Source organism: Schistocerca gregaria, chromosome 2 (assembly GCF_023897955.1).
Source record: "Schistocerca gregaria isolate iqSchGreg1 chromosome 2, iqSchGreg1.2, whole genome shotgun sequence".
Taxonomy (NCBI): Eukaryota; Metazoa; Arthropoda; class Insecta; order Orthoptera; family Acrididae; genus Schistocerca; species Schistocerca gregaria.
Window position 1 is genome coordinate 115,241,689 of NC_064921.1, and position 16,324 is coordinate 115,258,012.

A 16,324-nucleotide genomic window follows, 5' to 3' on the forward strand; every position below is an offset into this window, starting at 1 on the left:
TGCCATACACAGCCTATATCTCTCAATTCTACAATATAGATGATTTGTGAAGTCTCAAAACTAAGAAGAAACGACAGCAATGGTTATCGCCAGATAGTATTTACCTCTTTACGTTTAAGTTTGCAGTGGTGGAATACAGATCTCAATACAAAAATTAGAAAACATTTAATGATTCTATGCAAACTTCGGTAACTTTATTAATTTGTTAAGAAGCTAAATTAATTCATACGTAAGCACTCTTATGTGTGAAGTTCAGAATAGCCAAATCGTAAGTTTAGGGTGTCATACCGCTGTTGATTCAACCTCGTGTCTCTTACGGTTTCTGTAGCCCTCGGGAATAAAAGAGAGTTTCTAAATGCAGCCACTAGTGCAACGAAGTTTGATTTTTCTGTGCCATCACATTGTGAGCATTTGGTAAAAGCAATATCATGTAAATTGTTGTGGTCTTCAGTCCAGAGACTCGTTTGATGCAGCTCTCCATGCTACTCTATGCTGACCAAGCTTCTTCAACTCCGAGTAACTACTGCAATCTACATCCTTCGGAATCTACTTAGTGTTTTCATCTCTTGGTCTCTCTCTACAGTTTTTACCCTCCACGCTTCCTTGCAATATTAACTGGTGATCCCTTCAGGCCTGAGAAAGTCCTACCAGCCGATCCTTTCTTTTAGTCAGCTTCTGCCACAAATTCCTGTTCTCGCCGATTCTATTCATTACCTCCTCATTAGTTACGTGATCCACCCATTTCATCTTCAGCTTTCTTCTGTAGCACCACATTTGGAAAGCTTCTGTTCTCTTCTTGGCCAAACTATTTATCGACCTTCATCCATACATGGATACACTTCACACAAATACTTTCAGAAAAGACGTCCTCACACTTAAACCTGTACTTAATGTTAACAAATTTCTCTTCTTCAGAAACGCTTACCGTGCCAGAAGCAGTCTACATTTTATATCCTCTCCATTTCGACCATCTTCAGTTATTTTGGTTCCCAGATAGCAACAGACATCTACTGTTTTATGTGTCTGATTTCGTAATCTAATTCCCTCAGCACCACCTCATTTAATTCGACTACATTCCATTATCCTCGTTTTGCTTTTGTTGGTGTTCATTTTATATCCTCCTACAAATGGTTATGATTTGAATAAAAGTGGCTCTTGCAAGTTGCTTGCTTAATAGTTCATAACTGTACAGTCTCAAAGCCAAACATAGATCATTACAATGATGAAATTGCCTTGAAAACTATGTACAATGTTTTCCGAAATGTTACGTGTATTAAAACACGCTTTCGTATACACTAAGACCACACAAAGGTAGAGTTGAGTACCTTGTTCAGACGGTATTCATAGATTTATTGCCAATGACGTATTCTTACATCATAAGGACAAAACTCTCAACGCGACACTGGCGTTATCTCGTCGACGTATCTAAATAATGGATGCTGTTAGTAAGTAGCTGAATGATGCCGCAAAATTGTAGTTTTCTCTGTGTATTTTATTCTTCGAGGCACTGATCTACGTTTATGTAAAACGCAAAAACAGCAGTAGAAGTGCTGATATCTAGGAAATTGTTAAACATATGAACTTCAGTAAAAGTGTTAAGAATTAATGACAGGTACGAGAAATCATGCAGAAGATAACAGGGACAAGAACACGCATTGATCCACACGAAGTGTCAATCGGAGTTCGTTGATGCGAATCTGGAGATACTGGTAAGCTCTTAAGATACCATACTTGAGTCAACTTACACAATGTATCGATGTATATGTTAGACCACTTGGTACGCAATAGCCGGAGATACGTTGAAGAGTTTGCTGGGATACAGTGAAAAACGTCCAGTATCTCCCGACATTATTACTGTTTATTTACTCTACACAAAACGAATCAAGAGTAAAGCTTGCTATCCAGTTACGCTGTTTTGTTCCTGAATAAGTTTGTTATGGTTCTCTAAGTTTCGTTTATGGTCGTTTTCAAGCAAAGCACATTAATGCGATTTAGTGCACCAGGGCGATTCAACGATGGGAGACGCAAGTTACCAGCAGGAATTTACTATCGACACAAACAAAAAAAGGAAAAACGACACAGTTAAAGATAATCTGGTTATCCCAACTAGCAGCAGCATATATCATTTAGTTATAACAGTGTATTTTAAGAAAAGTGTAACATAACACGTGAGAGTCTGCTAAAAAGCTATCACTAGGGGTCGCAGTCCCTTGTCTGAGGCGGATCAAGATGAGTGAAGCCTAAATACACACCTGTAGCTGTTGGCAGTAGAGCCCCAGCGACACAGTAAGCTTCTTGTGTAGTATATTGTAGATTTACGAAAAAGGACGTGGCGGCCGCTTGGGCATACGTCCAGTGTACATGGCCCCTGCCTGCCAGAGCATCTTGAACCCTCCATGTCGCAGTCTAGACCTGAAAATAGGTTGCAGGACCAGCGCTGGTAGAGCCTGGCCCTTTCGAGGGACCTATTCACGTTCATACAAATCGATACAAGAAATTAGTATCACGAGCATTTCGCCACTGGCAGTTTTTGAGGCCGATGTGTGAACTACACAAGCCAGTTTTTCCTGTTTCTAGAGCGTATCTTGGTCTGTAGTTGGGTGTTACTCACCTCTTCTACCCAGGACGCTCTCGAAGCCTATCGTAGAGACCAACGCCTCTGATCCGAACTGCCATCGTCGTTCCTTTTGTGAACGTAGACGATGCTGAGCATAGATTTTTCTGTGCCTGTGCTGAACCTAATCTGGACGACATTCTCGGAACTTGGATTATTACCATAGAAATGTATTTTCCTGCGAACCTTCTAGCAACTAGACACAGTCGGACTACTTTTGGGTAGTGGCTCTGTCGAGCCTCTGTATCAGTACATAGTGAGATGCTGTCTTTTGTGCTTTCTGTTGTAAATTTGTTGAAAATCAATCTTTTCCTTGTACCCCTGAGAGGGACAATTCAGCTGGTAACGATGATGGGACGAACTTATTCCCCTTTATTGTGCTCGAGATCCATGCTACAGAAGTGCCATTCATTCATTGAACACAAACTGTTATGTAACCCCCTGCTGGAAAAGTTCAATTTCGAACGGCATATCGACTTTCTACTCACAGACCGCCCACGCGTTCTCAAATCCAGCAATGTTTCGTAGGTTATGAAAGACAAATTACGAGACGAATCACACCAGCACAAAGACGCGGGCGTCGTCACACCAGTGGCCGACGACCAACGTGGGCAACTATCATAGCTCTCGTGGGAAAGCCTAATGAGTGCTACGAGTGTTCGGAGATTTTAGTTTCAACGGCCAACTCACACTACATTGTCGCAATCTTCTTCACAGAAATAAAAGAGGCAAATACCAAATATGACAATGAACACGACTCAGGTGAAATCCGTCTTGTTTTTTATTTATCATATTAACTCCTTACGTTCCGTATGACCAAATTGAGGAGCAAATCTCCAAGGTCATGTAACGTGTCAGTACATAAAATTACGACATAAACGTAAAAACAGATGAAAATAAATGTTCATGAAGCTTAAAAAATCAGTCTATAAGTTTAAGTAAACGCTATAAGCAATACAATAAATATCAGCTTAATTTTTGAAGGAATTGCTCGACAGAATAGAAGGAGAGACCCAGGAGGAAACTCTTCAGTTTAGATTTGAAAGCGCGTGGATTACTGCTAAGATTTTTTAATTGGAGTGAATGGATGCAGCAGTATACTACACACCTTTTTGTACAAGAGTTAAGGAAGTCCGATCCAAATGCAGGTTTGATTTCTGCCGTGTATTAACCGAGTCAAAGCTGCTTATTCTTGGGAATAAACTAATATTGGTAACAAGACACGACAATAAGGAATATACGCATTGAGAGGCCACGTCAAAACACCCAGACTCGTGAACAGATGTCGACAAGAGGTTTGTGAACAATCACCACTTACTGCCCGAACTGCCCGTTTCTCAGCCAAAAATATCCTTTTAGAATGAGAAGCGTTATCCCAAAATGTAATACCACACAACAATAGCGAATGAAAATAAGGAAAGTAGACTAATTTGCCTGTCGAACGATGACTCACTTCTGATACCGTTCGAATAGTAAAGATGGCAGTATTAAGTCTTTGAACAAGATTCTGAATGTGGGCTTTCCACTACAGCTTACTATCTATCTGAACACCTAGAAATTTGAACTGTTCAGTTTCACTAATCATATGCCCATTCTGAGAAATTAAAACGTCAGGTTTTGTTGAATTGTGTGTTAGAAACTGTGAAAACTGAGCCTAACTGTCATTTAGCGTTAGTTTATTTTCTACAAGCCATGAACTGAGGTCATGTACTGGACTATTTGAAACCGAGCCAATGTTGCACACAACATCCTTTACTACCAACCTAGTGTCATCAGCAAACAGAAATATTTTGGAGTTACCTGTAATACTAGAGGGCATATCATTTTTATAAATAAGGAACAGGAGTGGCCCCAACACTAATCCCTGGGGAACCCCCTACTTGACATTACCCCACTCGGGCCCCACATCACAGGCGTTATCAACATTGTGAATAATGACTTTTTGCGGTCTGTTGCTAGAGTAAGACGTGAACCAATTGTGAGCTACTCCCCATACACCACAATGGTCGAACTTAGTTAAATCAAAAAATATACCAAGCGTTCGAAACCTTTGTTTAACCCATCCAGTACCTCACAGAGAAAAGAGAAAGATAGATCCCTTATCATCTAGCTACAAAATAGCAGGTCAGCAAATGGAAGCAGTTAATTCTATAAATTATCTGGGAGTACGCATTAGGAGTGATTTAAAATGGAATGATCATATAAGGTTGATCGTCGGTAAAGCAGATGCCAGACTGAGATTCATTGGAAAGATCCTAAGGAAATGCAATCCGAAAACAAAGGAAGTAGGTTACAGTACTCTTGTTCGCCTAATGCTTGAATACTCTCAGTAGTGTGGGATCCGTACCACGTAGGGTTGATAGAAGAGATAGAGAAGATCCAACGGAGAGCAGCGCGCTTCGTTACAGGATCATTTAGTAATCGCGAAAGCGTTACGGAGATGATAGATAAACTCCAGTGGAAGACTATGCAGGAGTGACGCTAGTAGCTCGGTACGGGCTTTTGTTAAAGTTTCGAGAACATACCACCACCGAAGATTCAAGCAGTATATTGCTCCCTCCTACGTACATCTAGCGAGGAGACCATTAGGATAAAATCAGAGAGATTAGAGACCACACAGAAGTATACCAACAACCTTCTTTCCATGAACAATACGAGACTGGAATAGAAGGGAGAACTGATAGAGGTTCTCAGGGTACCCTCCGCCACACACCGTCTTGTGGCTTGCGGAGTATGGATGTAGATGTAGATGAAGATGTAGAATATAGCATTTTCAGTTCTTAATCGATTTCTAAAGCCGAACTGTGCATTTGATAGCAAATGGTGTGGTATAAAATGGTCAATTATCCTTACATACATAGCCTTTTCAATAATGTTTGCAAACCCTGATGGCATAGAAATAGGTCTAAAATTATCTACATTACCCCTTTCTACCTTTCTATAATGCAGCTTTACTAATGAGTACTTTAATAGTTCAGGAAACTGACCATTCCAAAAGGAAAAATTACAAATATGGGTGTTTGCAGCTGTGTACTTTAATGTTCTGCTAGACACTCCATCATAACCATGAGAGTCCTTAGTCTTCAGCGATTTAACTATTGACTCAATCTCCCTCTTGTCTGTGTCACAGAGGAGTATTTCAGACATCAATCTCCTAAAGGCGTTTGCCAAGAGAGTTATATGATTTCCTGTAGGAACTAAATTTTTATTTAATTCACCAGCAACGCTCAGAAAATGATTGTTAAATACTCTACACAGGCTTATATCTTATTTATCAGTAACAGAAATGTTTTTACCTTGTGCTGCTGACCAGACGCTTCCTTCACAACTGACCATATGGTTTTAATTTTGTCCTGTGAATTAGAAATTCTGCTTGCATACCACATACTCTTTGCCTTCCTGATTACATTTTTAAGCACCTTACAATACTGTTTGTAATGGACTACTGTAGCTTGATTGTGAGTACTTCTAACATTGTGATATAATTCCCACTTTGTTCTAGATTATATCCTTACCCCACTATCAGCCACCTGCGCTGCCCATTACTACTAGTACCCCGTTTAGAATGTTCTAATGTAAAGCAACTCTCAAAGAGCATGAGAAATGTGTTAAGGAAAGCGTTGTATTTATCATCTATGTTATCGGCACTATAAACATCCTGTCACTCTTGTTCCTTGACGAGGTATAAAAACCTCTCTACTGCTGTTAGATTAACTTTCCTACATAGTCTGTAATTAAATACGAAATTGATTTGACTATAAAAGCCTCTTAGTGTAACAATTTGTACATTATGGCCTGAAAGGCCATTCACCCTTTTACTAACCGAATCCCCATGTAGTAATGAAGAGTGAATAAAAATATTGGCTACAGCTGTGCTACTGTTCCTTGTATCCTAGTTGGAATCAGATCATACGAGTGTAGGAGATCTACCAACATCCTTTTCCTTACACAGTAATATAGAAAATTAATTCTAAAATCACCGCATATAACTAACTGTTGGTACTTCGTATAAAGTGAACCAAGAAACCTCTCTAGCTTGAGCAGAAATGTTCTGAAGACAGAGCTAGGGGACCTACAAAACAACAACAATTAGAAGTTTAGTTTTACTAAATTCAACTCCACCTGCACAACACTCAAATATCATTTTAGCGTAGTGCCGCGGTACTTCTACGGATCCAAATGCAATACTGTTTTTCATGTGCATGGCCAATCCCTCACTCTGCAAGGAACTGCTTGAAAAACGGCCAGTTATTCTGTATCCTGGTAAAGGAAGCGTCAGAACTGTCAAATTATTTACGTGGTTCTCCCATATACCAATAATGCCAGAGTCAACATGTATAAGCAGTTCACTAACATGTATACCTCTTATATTTTGATGAAATACAGGTATGCTACTCCTTCTCTACTTGGATACCTGACCTCCTAGGAAGGTGACTGCTTTGTTAGAGGGACTTAGTTTAAGCAGGTATACCAACGAGCTGACTTCATTCTAAGAAAAGATGCAGCACTAACAGCGACTACTACAGGAATTTTTCCATGAGTGATTCCACCACCACCCATTACAATGTCACCTATAAGTTTTGCCAGCCTCCTCTTCCCATACCTACTGAGTTGCTGGCTATGCCTAGTAAAACCCGACCTATTGGTAGACTCAGCTGGCACCACTGCAATGTAACTCATGCTCTTTTCCGTCAGTATCTTCTCCAGTTCATTCTTAAAACACGTAAGAGTAGCATTAAGATGAGGCAGATCATAGGGCTGAAACAACTGCATGAAGTGCACATTAGTGCCACCAGTTTGAGTAGCTATCTTTACCAGGTCGCCATCTACATCATATTCCCCGTCCCTCTCAAGACTATTCCCTGATCCACTCACAATCACAACCCGATTCTCTTTTGTAAAATTCCTGCATAACTGCCCCGTGCTGTTAGTCACTTGTGCCAACCCTGCACCAGTCTCCACAATGCTGATGACCTGGTACTCACTGCCCAACACTTCCTGAAACTGCTGATCCGCACTTCTACCGTGCGAATTACCTAGCAGCAGAACCATCTCCTTTCTGTTAGAATTTGCAATTAACTTAGGATAGGTGGCCTCTAGCATATCAAATCTGGCTCTCAGTCCATAGAGGCAGCTCCGGTCAACCATCTTATTTAAAGGCATTGTCTTCTCAGAAACACCAGGGACGAACTGACAAAACGTACGTCATCTGATGAATCAATATACACCCTTCTTGGTCTTGGGCGGGAAAAACCTGTAAATGACCCGAGTTCTAAACTCCTCAATACTGACTCCCTCATCAGATACCAAATGATCCAAAACGAAGATTTCTTGAAGCAGTAGTGTAACTTTAGATCGCGGGGGTCTGCTGCACTCAGGATTTAGCAGATTTATTTTACTTCACTTTACAGCACTATACCTTCCCTGATGCTGCGGTTGTCAGCTAGTTAAAGGAGGGAAATCGGGTGCACCGTTTGTCTGTCAACTGTGTTACACTGTAATCCCTGCGAAATCTTACTTTAACTGTTCCTGTATAGCATTTACTGAGGAGGAAATCGGGTCTCGGGTCAGAATCTGCCCAAACGAATGCAGGACTCCACCTAAGAACCACACACAGAACCTCTGGTGCACCAGCATTGGTCATTTATACACTGCACGGATTCTATCTAAGTCTGGCTAGCAGATCTCTCAAGTTAGCGTGTTGCTGAACAGGTCGGATCAATGCCAGAAAATGTCCATAGAAGAAAAAGACTTTCATTGTATCCGACTACAGTTTAGCAGTAAGAGTCCGGCAGCTTCAGAACATACACTGGGCTGTGATACAGGATGGAAGTGCAACTTGAGGTGTAGTGTGGGCTGTGATGGCAGCGAAACTTGATACATTTGCTAACGCGTAAATGCGGAACCTATTTACGCTGTAAAAAAATTTGTTCCAATTTTGGCCACCAGGTGAAAATCTGGCACTGTGCAGCATCTCGTCAACATCTCCGGTGCTCATACTGAACGAAGTGTGTAAAGGGCATAAAATCGACATTATACCTTTCTCATTACTTGACTTGTACTATCCTCATCCAGTTCCTAATCTATTGCATGTGGAAAGATTTCAGTACGTCTTTCTTGCATTCACAGTGCCTGATTTTGCAACTGGTAGCAAAAATTGGATCTAATCTTTCACCCTGCGTAAATAGATTCCGTGTTAACACAGTAGCATATCTGCCAAGTTTCATTGCCATATGATAATTTCAGCCCACACTGGACCTCTGTGAGTAGTTACACTTTATTTCTAACCAACCGCTACATAGGTACTTATAACTAATGCAATGTGCAATGTGCGAATTTAAAGGAGCGCAAAAATCACTAGTAAAGAAGGTGAATAGATGAAAGATTTGCTGCCAGGCTTCCGGAAAAAATATGGTTCATCTAGTAGGGGGACATCATGCAAGCTGTTACTCGGACACGTTCTATCGAGTACATTTACACAAACGATATCGAAGTAGACTTGACTCACTTCTACTGCCTCTATTTCACCACATATCTCGCCTGTGGCTCTCGAGATTATATTAAGGATGATTATGGCAAACGTGGAAGTATACATGCAGAGATTCTCTTTTCTCGCCAAACTAACGGAGTGGTAAGAGTAGTGGACGTATCATTGTATACAGTGTGTATGGATGTAAATCAGAGAGTCAATAAAAATTAACCGATGTACAGTCTTAGACAATAAAACTGACCGCCGGCCGGCCGACACAGAGACTAAGTCCGAGTAATTCACTTAAGGTGGCCAATAAAACTGACCGCCCCTGACAACTATATGTCCGGCCATATGCACAATCTGGCAACACTGTAAGATGCGGAAGTGCTAGGAGGAAGTATTATCTACTTGTTGGACTATGTGAGCCCGTGGTCTAGTGGCAGTGCGGCTCTCGCAGCCGAGCGAAGCAGACGTGCGGTGCGTGCTCTCCGCTCACAGAGAGGGCCCGCGCGCCTTGTTTAATTTCTTCGTCCGACACTAACGTGACGCCGTAGCGCTACAAGACCATGGCAAACCAACCTTGAACCAACCTTGAAATTCACATTTCGGAACGACTTTACCCGACCAAAGACGCTCGAAGTCGAACGCTTTTTTTACCAAAGTCGGTCTAAAGTTAAGAGTCTGACTGAACATCGAAGACAATTCGCTTAATCTTTCTACCCTCCAGAAATAACAAGTATTTCCAGAAACAATTCCGCAGGACAGCAGGCACGTTGGCCTTTGGCTGTGCTGCGGTGACGACGCGCTGTTTGTGTTCCTGGCACGGAGCGAGCGCTAGTGTTGTTTACATCGTACTCGGCCGTTTCGCGCGTGCAGTACTCAGCATATAGATCACTATGGCGCACCAATACAGAAAATCGACGCTCAAATTTACGTTCCGCAACGAATTTGCACGGCCCAAAGCACTCGAAGTCGAACGATTTCTACGAGAAGAAGTTAAAATCCCGGCGACTGACATTCTCGGCATTCACTTGTCCATTGTGAGTAGTATCGTATATGTCAAGATGATCAACGACTCAACATGAGAACGGATTCTTCGAGACACGAAACAGAACCTCCGTTTCTGCCATGCTGATGGCAATGTGGGGACTGTGCACGTCGATTACTTTGGCATGGGACTTCGTACTATCAGAATTTTCGAACTTCCTTTCGAACTACCGGCGGAGGACGTCGTGACAGCGCTGCGCCCCTACGGCACGGTCCATGATCTTATTGCGGAAAAATGGACGGAATTCCAGACATATCCTGTGCTGAACGGAGTCCGTCAGTTCCGAATAGAACTTAAAAGACATGTACCTTCATATCTGAATATCGGTGGCTGCTTTGCCATTGCCATCTACGATGGGCAACCGAAGACCTGCTCTGGTTGTGGGAAGGAGGGACACCTCAGATCAGAATGTATCCAACGTCGAATCACTCAACTGCCGCCGGCTGACGCGGACCCGCCATCGCAGTCGACGCTGCTTCCCGTGACTTATGCAGCAGCCTTCACGACAGCTACCACTTCACCACGACAGCCGACATTCACTGTTAGGTCGCGGCTACATCCTCCAATACAGGGCGATGATGACACACCCGTTCCACAAGCTACGGATTCAACTCCGATAGCATGGCCGTAGACTCGCTTATTGTGCCTACGGTTGCCTTTGTGCCGGAACGTCGTGAATCTTTGCTAACGTCTGACACAGAAAGACACACCCGGAAGCAACGCTCTCCGAAGCGACGGAAGCGGAGGCGTAGAGCAACTTCCGTACGGGACGCGACACAGCCTCCAGAGGACGACGACTCCACCTTCAATGACGACGCTACCACAGAGGCAGCCGCCATTGGCTGCAGTGTGGCACCACGGAACAGGACTGAGGACAAACCACATATATCTACAGTGTCAAAATCGGATGCCGATATGGAGGAGAGATGCTACCCACCAACTTCTGGATTGCAAGCACCCGTGCCGTGCCCTGAGGAAGCTAGGGAGGCCGATCTTGCTTTGAGTTCCCCGACATGGGCGGATGACCACGACGACGAGTGAACCATGCAAGTTACGCCAACAGGGCCCACGCCATTGGCGCCGGCTCTCTAGAAAGGACTGCAGGTGAGTTTTTCGGGAATGTGGAGGTGTCAATACAGTCAGAAGCGTCATAGGTAATTCCAGTCTTAATGGATAACTTAACAGCTGCGGTTCGGCAACAAGCTTATCGTATCGTCACGCTTAACATCAACATGATACGAACGGCAGTGAAGATCCAGTTGCTGCGTGAGAGGCTTCGTTCTTCGGATGTTGACGTTGCCCTGTTGCAAGAAGTGTATATAGCGGCCCTCCCTGCTTTCTACGGTTATGTGACATATGTGTCACCGGCGGACCGGAATGACAGGGGTACGGCAATATCAGTGCGCGACGGAATTGCCATCGAAGAAGTGACTTACCTTCCGTCAGGAAGGGGGCTGCCGATCACAGCACTGGGCACGCGCATCATTAACATTTACGCTCCATCAGGAACTGACCAACGCCGCGAACGATCGCTGTTCAACTCGGAGGATATCGCCCCCATCTTTATCAGCCGCTTCGATCAATATACCTTCGGCGGCGACTTCAACTCTGTGCTCCACACCAAAGACCGTCCCACATTTCTCGACTTGTCAAGAACTTTGGCTCCTCGTTCGAGATCTGCTACTCACCGACACGTGGGAGACAGTTCACGGTTATCGTCCCGGGCCGACATACCTTACTAGCCACTCAGTCAGTCGCCTAGACCGCATTTATGTCTCACGAGCTCTAGCGCCGGGAGTATTGGACGCCGAACGTTGGCCGCTTGCCTTCTCCGATCATAGCGCTTTCATATGCACACTCACTCTACAACAGCAGTTGATATGGCGCAGCCGAGGACCCTGGAAGCTGAATGTAGCACATCTTCAGGTCCCGGAATGCCGTCAGATTATCGCCAACACATGTCTGGATTGCGAACGTCGTCTTCCCCGATACCCTTCGACTCTAGCATGGTGGGTGGACTGCGAAAAACCTGCGTTTCGGCGTGTGCTAACACAATTCGGAAAAGATACCGCAGCTTGGCATCATCACACATTGGTCCTTTATTACACGATGCTTCGAGATCTCGACAGCCAACCACCATCTCCAAACCGACAAATGGAAAGCCGCCGAATTAAAGGTAAAATATTGTCTCTCACGAGGAAACGTTTGGACGGGGTCGTTGTGCGATCGCGACGTCAAGACCGAGCGGAAGGAGAAAACACGTCTATTCATCACATCGTGGTCGACAGCCGCCGACGCCGAGAGCAGCTCATCACAGACCTCGTATTGCCAGGTGGTATGGTCCTAATGACTCAGGCGGCGGTTACAGAGGCCTTTGCAGATCACTATCGCCGGGTTTACGACGAGGTGAATACAGAGGACGAGGAAGCGGACGATCACTACATACTGCAGCAGGTGTCGCACACCCTCGACAATCCATCAGCGGCGACGCTGTTAGGTGGAATTACACGAGACGACATCGAGGACGCGCTTAACAAGGGAGCACTCAACAAATCTCCCGGGGCAGACGGACTGCCGCTCGAGTTTTATCGGACTTTCCGCGGACTAATGATGCCCCGATGGATCATCATGTAACAAGAACTGATGACCCCCGGTTCCTACGTGCCACCTTCATTCGTGGAAGGTCCTCTTATACCGGTACACAAGCCTTCCAGAGGTCGGACGGTCGAGGACTACAGGCCAATTACAATGCTCAACTCGGATTATAAAATCTTTGCCCGACTACTCGCAGGCCGCATAAAGAAGGTTCTGCCCCTACTCCTCTCAATGGAGCAAACGACACAGGGCGGAGTGACCAACATGCAAACGGCAACCAGCTAATGCAGGGATTTAATAGCCATCGCCAGATCCCGTCGCCTTCGAGCTGCTCTGATCTCCATTGATTTCGACCACGCCTTCGATAGAGTTCACCACAAGTTCCTTCTGTCCGTTATGGCCCGCATGGGCTTCCCGCCTGACTTCCTCGGCTCGTGAATGGACGGACTGCGGGTCCCTTTCCAATCTGACGGTCAGTCCGCCAAGGATGCCCACTCTCCATGATCCTTTACGTGATCGCACTCGAAACACTTGTCGGTGGGTTTAAAAACAGACTCTCGGGCATGTCATTGAGGGATCACACCTTTCACTGCAGGATATATTCTGATGACCTTCTATTAGTTGTCCGATCTGCTGACGAGGTACGCTCGGTGATACAATGGATCAATCGCTATGGATTGGCAGCTGGCACCCTCATGAATGTGGCTAAGTCGGCAGCGATGCCCATTGGGAGAGGTCTACAGGAGGATACTTTAGCTCCACTCCCACTACTTAACAAGATCCTGTTCTTGGGCTTAACATTTACACAGGATGTGCACCACACGGCTGCCATGAACTGTGCACGATTACTACAGGCAATACGCACAGACGTTCGCCGGATCTTACTTCGACGGATGGGCCTCCTACAGCGTGTGGAATACCTCAACCTTCACCTGGCGACTAAGATGATCCACATGGCCCAGGTCCTACCGATATCAACAGAGATGGCACACAGAGTGCAAGCAGCGTTTGGATATTACCTTACCGCCAGACACCTATTCAAAGACCGCTACGAAACACTCACCCTCCCTCTGTGCGATGGCGGACTGGGACTTATAAATGTACGAGCGAGAGCTACACCGTTAAATTTGTGCACAATGGTGAAATTGTGGACCCACAAAGATGATTCCCTTACGGGACATCTGTTAGAGGAATTGCTGCCGGCGTCTCTTCTCCCACTTGTCACGGATACGCGCATTACACCCTCACTCTCGCACCTCTCGGCATTTATTCTAGAGTATGGTTACGTGCACCCAGACCTTCCCAACACTCGCAATCCCACGGCGAGAGACGTTTACAGACTGCTGCTAAGGTCCATCCCTCGCAATGTGATTGACAGGAAGAGCCCAACGACACTATGGCCTGCAGTGTGGACAGCGGTCCAGAAGCCGTTCCTCCCCAGGCGGGTTCAAGCCGCGTGGTACCAGGTGGTGAACGGGAAGGTTGTAACACGACAAAGACTGCACTCTATTGGGATGACGGATTCCTCCCTATGACCACGTTGCCACCTCGTGGATACTGATGAACACCGTTTAACATGTGGATCGGCGTTAGAGGTATGGCAGCTAGTGCAGAAAATCCTCGCCTGCTACCTACGAATCGCGCCTCGCACAACTCAGCCACGGCTACTCCTTTGTTCAGAGGATACTTACTTCCCACCTGCGAAGACTCACGCTCTCACATGGTTTAAAGACATGTCCACATACAACTTCTTTCGAGATGATGAGAAGATGGTGCTTGATTACTGGCAGTTTCTCCAGGACAGTCGTAGCACGCTTGAGTGTACACCCCGATAGCGACAACTATTTGCGAACTATTTCTGCACTGTCTTCGATAAACCCCCTCACAGTTGGGGAGTACCGGGCAGAGGATGAGCGCCTTCATGGGGCGCCACACGCTGCGAAATGTTGTACCAATTGGGAACATGGAATCTGTACGCAGATGGGCCACGCATATGGAATGGCGTGCGGTACTTGGTTACGTTTTTCTTTCTTTATTATCTATCATCACACTATTAGTTTCAAATTCTATTTCATCGTTTAGAAGGAACTCTTGTTCTGTTGTTGCTACGGATGTACATTCTTGAAAGACGCCTTTTTCCATATAAATAAATAAATAAATAAATAAATAAACAAAAAGACTGACAGAGAAAATAATGTACAATTAAAAAATAATAAAAATAGTAAAAAAACCATAACAAAAAGTGGTAAGACAAAAACCAGATGGTAGAGCACTTGACCGCGAAAAAAAGTGGCAAGCGTCGTGCGTTCTAAACATAGTCGCCTGTTCGCGGGTAACTGTAGATTCTTTTTTTTTTTTTTACCACAGTCGGTCTAAAGTTATGAGTCTGACTGAACATCGAAGACAAATTGCTTAATCTTCTACCCACCAGCAATAACAAGTATTCCAGATACAATTGCGTAGGACAGCTCGTGGCTGCGCCGCGGTCATAACAGATTACGCTCGAGCGTTTCCTCGCGCTGCAGCTGCTACCGGCCACCGGCCACACGCCACCGGCCGCCTGAAATCCGGCGCCGCCCATGTGAACGCGGCGCCACGCTGTCAGTGTATGTATCAATGGTCATTTTCGAATTTGAAATTCTATTCATCATCTTGCAGTTAAGCATTGGATTTTGCATACTTGAAAATCATGATCTACAGTTAAGCACTGTAAAATTGAGTCGCAAATGGAAATAGGTGTAACATCTGCAACACAACGTTTACTTTTGGTATAACACAGGGGTGAATGCAGAGGAGGCAGATAGAAAGATTTGAATTGTGTGTGGAGCGAGTGCTTTTGGGGAAAATGCGTCAGAAAAAGATATTCTTGTTTCAACAAAGATCGTTCTGGCATGAATGATTTTCCACATTAAGGAAGTCTCGACTACTGATATATGTGATAGATTACCATTTTACCATCATGCGACATTTGCATTCAACAGGCAAAGTTCAGAAGTCTGGTGTAGAAGTACAGAGTGCTCTAATTCGAAACAACAAAAATCAACGGAGTGACTATTATTGAACCTCATCAGGTCGCTCATTGAGCATTCGTACTGGTGACGTGTTATGATTTCCTTTATCGTTAACTTCCTAAGAAGAAATGAAAGGCTTAGCCCCTCCAAGAGACATAAACTCCAGCAAAGAGTAGTGTGAACATAGTATTTTACATCTGATAGCTCCAAAAGCGTGTTTTGGGCTACGAATTCTGCCCCAAGGGCTGTGTGCAACACAGCTGGAATTTGTTGCCAACAACTGAAACACCTTTCGGTCTCAGCGTAAGAAAATCGAGCAACACAACTACATCACATGTGCTACTGCATGATAACGCACTTATTGATGTGAGGAACAAAACTATCCAGGAGATTGAAAATAAAGTCACCTCTCAGGCAGTTGTATTGATAGAGAAGTCCTCTCTCAAGCACTTGTCCCTCGCTTCAAATATTCATAAAGTTTTACCTTTACCGCTCTTGATCGATCAACCGTCAACGCAATTCATTTCTAGACGAAAATACTCTTAAAACTACTCTGGTATAATGATATCGTTGGAACCAGTAGG

The 16,324-nt window shown here is 44.5% G+C and overlaps 1 protein-coding gene across 30 annotated transcripts in view; it reads right to left on the bottom strand.

Moving 5' to 3' along the window:
• The window catches only part of LOC126336460 (uncharacterized), a 231,731-nt gene that overhangs the window by 15,033 nt on the left and 200,374 nt on the right, over positions 1-16,324 (bottom strand). The gene's annotated exons all lie outside the window — the stretch shown is intronic.